This window comes from Petromyzon marinus, unplaced genomic scaffold, assembly GCF_048934315.1.
Source record: "Petromyzon marinus isolate PM22_M1 ecotype Great Lakes invasive population unplaced genomic scaffold, UKy_Petmar_22M1.pri1.0 PM_Scaffold_442, whole genome shotgun sequence".
NCBI lineage: Eukaryota > Metazoa > Chordata > Hyperoartia > Petromyzontiformes > Petromyzontidae > Petromyzon > Petromyzon marinus.
In genome coordinates, this window is record NW_027423438.1 from 70,001 (window position 1) to 79,501 (window position 9,501).

Here is a 9,501-nt window from a genome sequence, read left to right on the forward strand (position 1 = left end):
TGGTGAGTGGTGGTGGTGAGTGAGTGAGTGAGTGGTGGTGGTGAGTGAGTGGTGGTGGTGAGTGGTGGTGAGTGGTAAGTGGTGGTGAGTGGTGGTGGTGAGTGGTAGTGAGTGGTGGTGGTGGTGGTGAGTGGTGGTGAGTGGTGGTGGTGAGTGAGTTGGGTGAGTGGGTGGGTGAGTGGGTGAGTGAGTGAGTGGGTGGGTGGGTGGGTGGGTGAGTGAGTGAGTGAGTGGTGAGTGAGTGAGTGAGTGGTTGTGAGTGGTGGTGAGTGAGTGGGTGAGTGGTGAGTGAGTGAGTGGGTTGGTGGGTGAGTGAGTGGGTGGGTGAGTGAGTGGGTGATTGGGTGGTGAGTGAGTGGGTGGGTGAGTGGTGAGTGAGTGGTGAGTGAGTGGTGAGTGAGTGAGTGGGTGAGTGAGTGAGTGGTGAGTGGTGGTGAGTGGTGGGTGTGAGTGAGTAGGTGAGTGGTGAGTGGTGGTGGTGAGTGAGTGGTGAGTGGTGGTGAGTGAGTGGTGAGTGGTGGTGAGTGGTGGTGAGTGGTGGTGGTGGTGAGTGGGTGAGTGAGTGGTGGGTGGGTGAGTGGGTGAGTGAGTGGGTGAGTGAGTGGGTGGGTGGGTGGGTGAGTGAGTGGGTGAGTGGTGAGTGAGTGGTGAGTGGTGGTGAGTGAGTGAGTGGTGAGTGAGTGGTGAGTCAGTGGTGAGTGAGTGGTGAGTGGGTGGTGAGTGAGTGAGTGGAGTGGGTGGTGAGTGAGTGGTGAGTGAGTGAGTGGTGAGTGAGTGGTGAGTGAGTGAGTGGTGAGTGAGTGGTGAGTGAGTGGTGAGTGGTGAGTGAGTGGTGAGTCAGTGGTGAGTGAGTGGTGAGTGGGTGGTGAGTGAGTGAGTGGTGAGTGGGTGGGGAGTGAGTGGTGAGTGGTGGTGAGTGAGTGAGTGGTGAGTGAGTGGTGAGTCAGTGGTGAGTGAGTGGTGAGTGGGTGGGTGAGTGAGTGAGTGGTGGAGTGGGTGGTGAGTGAGTGGTGAGTAAGTGAGTGGTGAGTGAGTGGTGAGTGAGTGAGTGGTGAGTGAGTGGTGAGTGAGTGGTGAGTGGGTGAGTGGTGAGTGGTGGTGAGTGGTGTTGAGTGAGTGAGTGAGTGGTGAGTGAGTGGTGAGTGAGTGAGTGGTGAGTGAGTGCTGAGTGAGTGTCTCTGTGTGGTGAGTGGGTGGTGAGTGAGTGGTGAGTGGTGAGTGAGTGGTGAGTGAGTGGTGAGTGAGTGGTGAGTGAGTGAGTGAGTGGTGAGTGAGTGGTGAGTGAGTGGTGAGTGAGTGAGTGGTGAGTGAGTGGTGAGTGAGTGAGTGGTGAGTGAGTGGTGAGTGAGTGGTGAGTGAGTGAGTGTGGTGAGTGAGTGAGTGGTGAGTGAGTGGTGAGTGAGTGGTGAGTGAGTGGTGAGTGTCTCTGTGTGGTGAGTGAGTGGTGAGTGAGTGGTGAGTGTGAGTGGTGAGTGAGTGGGAGTGAGTGAGTGTGGTGAGTGAGTGAGTGGTGAGTGAGTGGTGAGTGTCTCTGTGTGGTGAGTGAGTGGTGAGTGAGTGGTGAGTGAGTGGTGAGTGTGAGTGGTGTGTGAGTAGTGAGTGAGTGGTGAGTGAGTGAGTGGTGAGTGACTGGTGAGTGTCTCTGTGTGGTGAGTGAGTGGTGAGTGAGTGGTGAGTGAGTGGTGAGTGTGAGTGGTGAGTGAGTGGTGAGTGAGTGGTGAGTTTCTCTGTGTGGTGAGCAGCGAGGTTCCTGTCCGGAGCTCCGAGTCTGCTCCCTGCGACCTTCCCTCCCTGTCATGGCTGACATCCGTCAATGTCCAGCAGAGCGCCAACTCACCCCTGGTGGCCACCACCCAGCAAGCTGGTACCAACACCACCAACACAACAACCAACACCACCAACACAACAACCACTAACACCACTACCATCACCAACACCACAACCACTAACACCACTACCATCACCAACACCACCAACACCACAACAACCACAACCACTAACACCACTACCATCACCAACACCACCAACACAACAACCACAACCACTAACACCACTACCATCACCAACACCACCACCACAACAACCACAACCATCACTACCATCACCAACACTACCAACACCACCACCACAACAACCACCACCACAACCACTAACACCACCATCACCACAACAACCACAACCAACACTACCAACACCACCACCACCAACCACCACTACCATCACCAACACCACCACCACAACAACCATCACTACCATCACCACAACCACCACCACAACCACCACTACCATCACCAACACCACCACAACAATCACCACTAACACCACAACCACTAACACCACCACCACCACAACAACAACCATCACTACCATCACCAACACTACCAACACCACCACCACAACAACCACAACCATCACCAACACCACCAACACCACTACTACCACCACCACTACCACCACAACCACCAACACTACCAACACCACCAACACAACAACCACTAACACCACTACCACCACAACCACCACCACAACCACCACCACTTCCATCATCACTACTACCACAACCACCACCACTACCACAACCACCACTACCACAACCACCACCACTACCACAACCACCACTACTACTACCTCTACCACCACAACCACCTCCATTGCTGTTGTTGTGGTGATTGTTGTTGTTGTGGTAGTGATTGTTGTTTGTGGTAATGATTGTTGTTGTGGTGGTGGTGCTAGTTGTTGTTGCGGTGGTAGTGATTGTTGTGGTTGTTGTGGTGGTGGTCATTGTTGTTGTTGTTGTGGTGGTGGTAGTCATTGTTGTTGTTGTTGTTGTGGTGGTGGTAGTGATTGTTGTGGTTGTTGTGGTGGTGGTAGTCATTGTTGTTGTGGTGGTAGTGATTGTTGTGGTTGTTGTGGTGGTGGTAGTCATTGTTGTTGTTGTTGTTGTTGTGGTGGTGGTAGTCATTGTTGTTGTTGTGGTGGTAGTCATTGTTGTTGTTGTTGTGGTGGTGGTAGTGATTGTTGTGGTTGTTGTGGTGGTGGTAGTCATTGTTGTTGTGGTGGTAGTGATTGTTGTGGTTGTTGTGGTGGTGGTAGTCATTGTTGTTGTTGTTGTTGTGGTGGTGGTAGTCATTGTTGTTGTGGTGGTGGTGGTAGTCATTGTTGTTGTTGTTGTGGTGGTGGTAGTCATTGTTGTTGTTGTGGTGGTGGTAGTCATTGTTGTTGTTGTTGTGGTGGTGGTAGTGATTGTTGTGGTTGTTGTGGTGGTGGTAGTCATTGTTGTTGTTGTGGTGGTGGTAGTGATTGTTGTGGTTGTTGTTGTGGTGGTGGTAGTCATTGTTGTTGTTGTTGTGGTGGTGGTAGTGATTGTTGTTGTTGTTGTGGTGGTGGTAGTCATTGTTGTTGTGGTGGTGGTGGTAGTCATTGTTGTTGTGGTGGTGGTAGTGATTGTTGTTGTTGTTGTGGTGGTGGTAGTCATTGTTGTTGTTGTTGTGGTGGTGGTAGTGATTGTTGTTGTTGTTGTGGTGTTGGTAGTCATTGTTGTTGTGGTGGTGGTGGTAGTCATTGTTGTTGTTGTGGTGGTGGTAGTGATTGTTGTTGTGGTGGTGGTAGTCATTGTTGTTGTTGTTGTGGTGGTGGTAGTGATTGTTGTTGTTGTTGTGGTGGTGGTAGTCATTTTTGTTGTGGTGGTGGTGGTAGTCATTGTTGTTGTTGTTGTGGTGGTGGTAGTGATTGTTGTTGTTGTTGTGGTGGTGGTAGTGATTGTTGTTGTGGTGGTGGTAGTCATTGTTGTTGTGGTGGTGGTGGTAGTCATTGTTGTTGTTGTTGTGGTGGTGGTAGTGATTGTTGTTGTTGTTGTGGTGGTGGTAGTCATTGTTGTTGTGGTGGTGGTAGTCATTGTTGTTGTTGTTGTGGTGGTGGTAGTGATTGTTGTTGTTGTTGTGGTGGTGGTAGTCATTGTTGTTGTTGTTGTGGTGGTGGTAGTCATTGTTGTTGTGGTGGTGGTGGTAGTCATTGTTGTTGTGGTGGTGGTAGTGGTTGTTGTTGTTGTTGTGGTGGTGGTAGTCATTGTTGTTGTTGTGGTGGTGGTAGTGATTGTTGTTGTGGTGGTAGTCATTGTTGTTGTGGTGGTGGTGGTAGTCATTGTTGTTGTTGTTGTGGTGGTGGTGGTAGTCATTGTTGTTGTTGTGGTAGTCATTGTTGTTGCTGTTGTTGTGGTGGTGGTAGTCATTGTTGTTGTTGTGGTGGTGGTAGTCATTGTTGTTGTGGTGGTGGTGGTAGTGATTGTTGTGGTGGTGGTAGTCATTGTTGTTGTTGTTGTGGTGGTGGTGGTAGTCATTGTTGTGGTTGTTGTTGTGGTGGTGGTAGTCATTGTTGTGGTTGTTGTTGTGGTGGTGGTGGTAGTCATTGTTGTTGTTGTGGTGGTGGTAGTCATTGTTGTGGTTGTTGTTGTGGTGGTAGTCATTGTTGTTGTTGTGGTGGTAGTCATTGTTGTTGTGGTGGTGGTAGTCATTGTTGTTGTTGTTGTGGTTGTGGTGGTGGTGGTAGTCATTGTTGTTGTTGTTGTGGTAGTCATTGTTGTTGTGGTGGTGGTAGTCATTGTTGTTGTGGTTGTGGTGGTGGTAGTCATTGTTGTGGTGGTGGTAGTGATTGTTGTTGTTGTTGTGGTGGTGGTGGTAGTGATTGTTGTTGTTGTTGTGGTGGTGGTAGTGATTGTTGTGGTGGTGGTGGTGGTAGTGATTGTTGTTGTGGTGGTGGTAGTCATTGTTGTTGTGGTTGTTGTTGTGGTGGTGGTAGTGATTGTTGTTGTTGCTGTTGTTGTGGTGGTAGTGATTGTTGTGGTGGTGGTAGTCATTGTTGTGGTTGTTGTGGTGGTGGTAGTCAATTGTTGTGGTTGTTGTTGTGGTGGTGGTAGTCATTGTTGTGGTTGTTGTGGTGGTGGTGGTAGTCATTGTTGTTGTTGTGGTGGTGGTGGTAGTCATTGTTGTTGTTGTTGTTGTTGTGGTGGTGGTGGTAGTGATTGTTGTTGTTGTGGTTGTTGTGGTGGTAGTGATTGTTGTTGTTGTGGTGGTAGTGATTGTTGTTGTTGTTGTGGTGGTAGTGATTGTTGTTGTGGTGGTGGTAGTGATTGTTGTTGTTGTGGTGGTGGTGGTAGTGATTGTTGTTGTTGTGGTGGTGGTAGTGATTGTTGTTGTTGTTGTGGTGGTGGTAGTCATTGTTGTTGTTGTGGTGGTGGTAGTCATTGTTGTTGTTGTTGTTGTTGTGGTGGTGGTAGTCATTGTTGTTGTGGTTGTTGTGGTGGTGGTGGTAGTGATTGTTGTTGTTGTGGTGGTGGTAGTCATTGTGGTTGTTGTGGTGGTGGTAGTGATTGTTGTTGTTGTTGTGGTAGTGATTGTTGTTGTTGTGGTGGTGGTAGTGATTGTTGTTGTTGTGGTGGTGGTAGTCATTGTGGTTGTTGTGGTGGTGGTAGTCATTGTTGTTGTTGTGGTGGTGGTAGTGATTGTTGTGGTTGTTGTGGTGGTAGTGATTGTTGTGGTTGTTGTTGTGGTGGTGGTAGTGATTGTTGTGGTTGTTGTGGTGGTGGTGGTAGTGATTGTTGTGGTTGTGGTGGTGGTAGTGATTGTTGTTGTTGTGGTGGTGGTAGTGATTGTTGTTGTTGTGGTGGTGGTAGTCATTGTGGTTGTTGTGGTGGTGGTAGTCATTGTTGTGTTGTGGTGGTGGTAGTGATTGTTGTGGTTGTTGTGGTGGTAGTGATTGTTGTGGTTGTTGTTGTTGTGGTGGTAGTGATTGTTGTTGTTGTGGTGGTGGTAGTGATTGTTGTTGTTGTGGTGGTGGTAGTGATTGTTGTGGTTGTTGTGGTGGTAGTGATTGTTGTTGTTGTTGTTGTGGTGGTAGTCATTGTTGTTGTGGTGGTGGTAGTGATTGTTGTTGTTGTGGTGGTGGTAGTGATTGTTGTTGTTGTTGTTGTGGTAGTGATTGTTGTTGTTGTGGTGGTGGTAGTGATTGTTGTTGTTGTGGTGGTGGTAGTCATTGTGGTTGTTGTGGTGGTGGTAGTGATTGTTGTTGTGGTGGTGGTAGTGATTGTTGTTGTTGTGGTGGTGGTAGTGATTGTTGTTGTTGTTGTGGTTGTTGTGGTGGTAGTCATTGTTGTTGTTGTGGTTGTTGTTGTTGTGGTGGTAGTGATTGTTGTTGTTGTTGTGGTGGTGGTAGTGATTGTTGTTGTTGTTGTGGTGGTGGTAGTGATTGTTGTTTTTGTGGTGGTGGTAGTGATTGTTGTTGTTGTTGTGGTGGTAGTGATTGTTGTGGTTGTTGTGGTTGTTGTGGTGGTGGTAGTCATTGTTGTTGTTGTGGTTTGTTGTTGTTGTGGTGGTAGTGATTGTTGTTGTTGTGGTGGTGGTAGTGATTGTTGTTGTGGTGGTGGTAGTCATTGTTGTTGTTGTTGTGGTGGTGGTAGTGATTGTTGTTGTTGTTGTGGTGGTGGTAGTCATTTTTGTTGTGGTGGTGGTGGTAGTCATTGTTGTTGTTGTTGTGGTGGTGGTAGTGATTGTTGTTGTTGTTGTGGTGGTGGTAGTGAATTGTTGTTGTGGTGGTGGTAGTCATTGTTGTTGTGGTGGTGGTGGTAGTCATTGTTGTTGTTGTTGTGGTGGTGGTAGTGATTGTTGTTGTTGTTGTGGTGGTGGTAGTCATTGTTGTTGTGGTGGTGGTAGTCATTGTTGTTGTTGTTGTGGTGGTGGTAGTGATTGTTGTTGTTGTTGTGGTGGTGGTAGTCATTGTTGTTGTTGTTGTGGTGGTGGTAGTCATTGTTGTTGTGGTGGTGGTGGTAGTCATTGTTGTTGTGGTGGTGGTAGTGGTTGTTGTTGTTGTTGTGGTGGTGGTAGTCATTGTTGTTGTTGTGGTGGTGGTAGTGATTGTTGTTGTGGTGGTAGTCATTGTTGTTGTGGTGGTGGTGGTAGTCATTGTTGTTGTTGTTGTGGTGGTGGTGGTAGTCATTGTTGTTGTTGTGGTAGTCATTGTTGTTGCTGTTGTTGTGGTGGTGGTAGTCATTGTTGTTGTTGTGGTGGTGGTAGTCATTGTTGTTGGTGGTGGTGGTGGTAGTGATTGTTGTGGTGGTGGTAGTCATTGTTGTTGTTGTTGTGGTGGTGGTGGTAGTCATTGTTGTGGTTGTTGTTGTGGTGGTGGTAGTCATTGTTGTGGTTGTTGTTGTGGTGGTGGTGGTAGTCATTGTTGTTGTTGTGGTGGTGGTAGTCATTGTTGTGGTTGTTGTTGTGGTGGTAGTCATTGTTGTTGTTGTGGTGGTAGTCATTGTTGTTGTGGTGGTGGTAGTCATTGTTGTTGTTGTTGTGGTTGTGGTGGTGGTGGTAGTCATTGTTGTTGTTGTTGTGGTAGTCATTGTTGTTGTGGTGGTGGTAGTCATTGTTGTTGTGGTTGTGGTGGTGGTAGTCATTGTTGTGGTGGTGGTAGTGATTGTTGTTGTTGTTGTGGTGGTGGTGGTAGTGATTGTTGTTGTTGTTGTGGTGGTGGTAGTGATTGTTGTGGTGGTGGTGGTGGTAGTGATTGTTGTTGTGGTGGTGGTAGTCATTGTTGTTGTGGTTGTTGTTGTGGTGGTGGTAGTGATTGTTGTTGTTGCTGTTGTTGTGGTGGTAGTGATTGTTGTGGTGGTGGTAGTCATTGTTGTGGTTGTTGTGGTGGTGGTAGTCATTGTTGTGGTTGTTGTTGTGGTGGTGGTAGTCATTGTTGTGGTTGTTGTGGTGGTGGTGGTAGTCATTGTTGTTGTTGTGGTGGTGGTAGTCATTGTTGTTGTTGTTTTTGTTGTTGTGGTGGTGGTGGTAGTGATTGTTGTTGTTGTGGTTGTTGTGGTGGTAGTGATTGTTGTTGTTGTGGTGGGTAGTGATTGTTGTTGTTGTTGTGGTGGTAGTGATTGTTGTTGTGGTGGTGGTAGTGATTGTTGTTGTTGTTGTGGTGGTGGTGGTAGTGATTGTTGTTGTTGTGGTGGTGGTAGTGATTGTTGTTGTTGTTGTGGTGGTGGTAGTCATTGTTGTTGTTGTGGTGGTGGTAGTCATTGTTGTTGTTGTTGTTGTTGTGGTGGTGGTAGTCATTGTTGTTGTGGTTGTTGTGGTGGTGGTGGTAGTGATTGTTGTTGTTGTGGTGGTGGTAGTCATTGTGGTTGTTGTGGTGGTGGTAGTGATTGTTGTTGTTGTTGTGGTAGTGATTGTTGTTGTTGTGGTGGTGGTAGTGATTGTTGTTGTTGTGGTGGTGGTAGTCATTGTGGTTGTTGTGGTGGTGGTAGTCATTGTTGTTGTTGTTGTGGTGGTGGTAGTGATTGTTGTGGTTGTTGTGGTGGTAGTGATTGTTGTGGTTGTTGTTGTGGTGGTGGTAGTGATTGTTGTGGTTGTTGTGGTGGTGGTGGTAGTGATTGTTGTTGTTGTGGTGGTGGTAGTGATTGTTGTTGTTGTGGTGGTGGTAGTGATTGTTGTTGTTGTGGTGGTGGTAGTCATTGTGGTTGTTGTGGTGGTGGTAGTCATTGTTGTTGTTGTGGTGGTGGTAGTGATTGTTGTGGTTGTTGTGGTGGTAGTGATTGTTGTGGTTGTTGTTGTTGTGGTGGTAGTGATTGTTGTTGTGGTGGTGGTAGTGATTGTTGTTGTTGTGGTGGTGGTAGTGATTGTTGTGGTTGTTGTGGTGGTAGTGATTGTTGTTGTTGTTGTGTTGTTGTTGTGGGTGGTGGTAGTGATTGTTGTTGTTGTGGTGGTGGTAGTGATTGTTGTTGTTGTGGTGGTAGTGATTGTTGTTGTTGTGGTGGTGGTAGTGATTGTTGTTGTTGTGTGTTGGTGGTAGTGATTGTTGTTGTTGTGTGTGGTTGTTGTGGTGGTAGTGATTGTTGTTGTTGTGGTGGTGGTAGTCATTGTGTTGTTGTGGTGGTGGTAGTGATTGTTGTTGTTGTTGTGGTGGTGGTAGTGATTGTTGTTGTTGTTGTTGTTGTTGTGGTGGTAGTGATTGTTGTTGTTGTTGTTGTTGTTGTGTGGTGGTAGTCATTGTTGTTGTTGTGGTTGGTGGTGTTGTGGTGGTAGTGATTGTTGTTGTTGTTGTTGTGGTGGTAGTGATTGTTGTTGTTGTTGTGGTGGTAGTGATTGTGTTGTTGTGGTGGTAGTGATTGTTGTGTGTTGTTGTTGTTGTGGTGGTAGTGATTGTTGTTGTTGTTGGTGATTGTGTTGTGGTGGTGGTAGTGATTGTTGTTGTTGTTGTGGTGGTAGTGATTGTTGTTGTGGTGGTAGTGATTGTTGTTGTGTTGTTGTTGTGGTGGTAGTGATTGTTGTTGTTGTTGTGGTGGTGGTAGTGATTGTTGTTGTTGTGGTGGTGGTGGTAGTGATTGTTGTTGTTGTTGTGGTGGTAGTCATTGTTGTTGTGGTGGTGGTAGGATTAGTTGTTGTTGTGGTTGTGGGTGGTAGTGATTGTTGTGGTTGTTGTGGTGGTGGTAGGTGATTGTTGTTGTTGTGGTGGTGTGGTAGG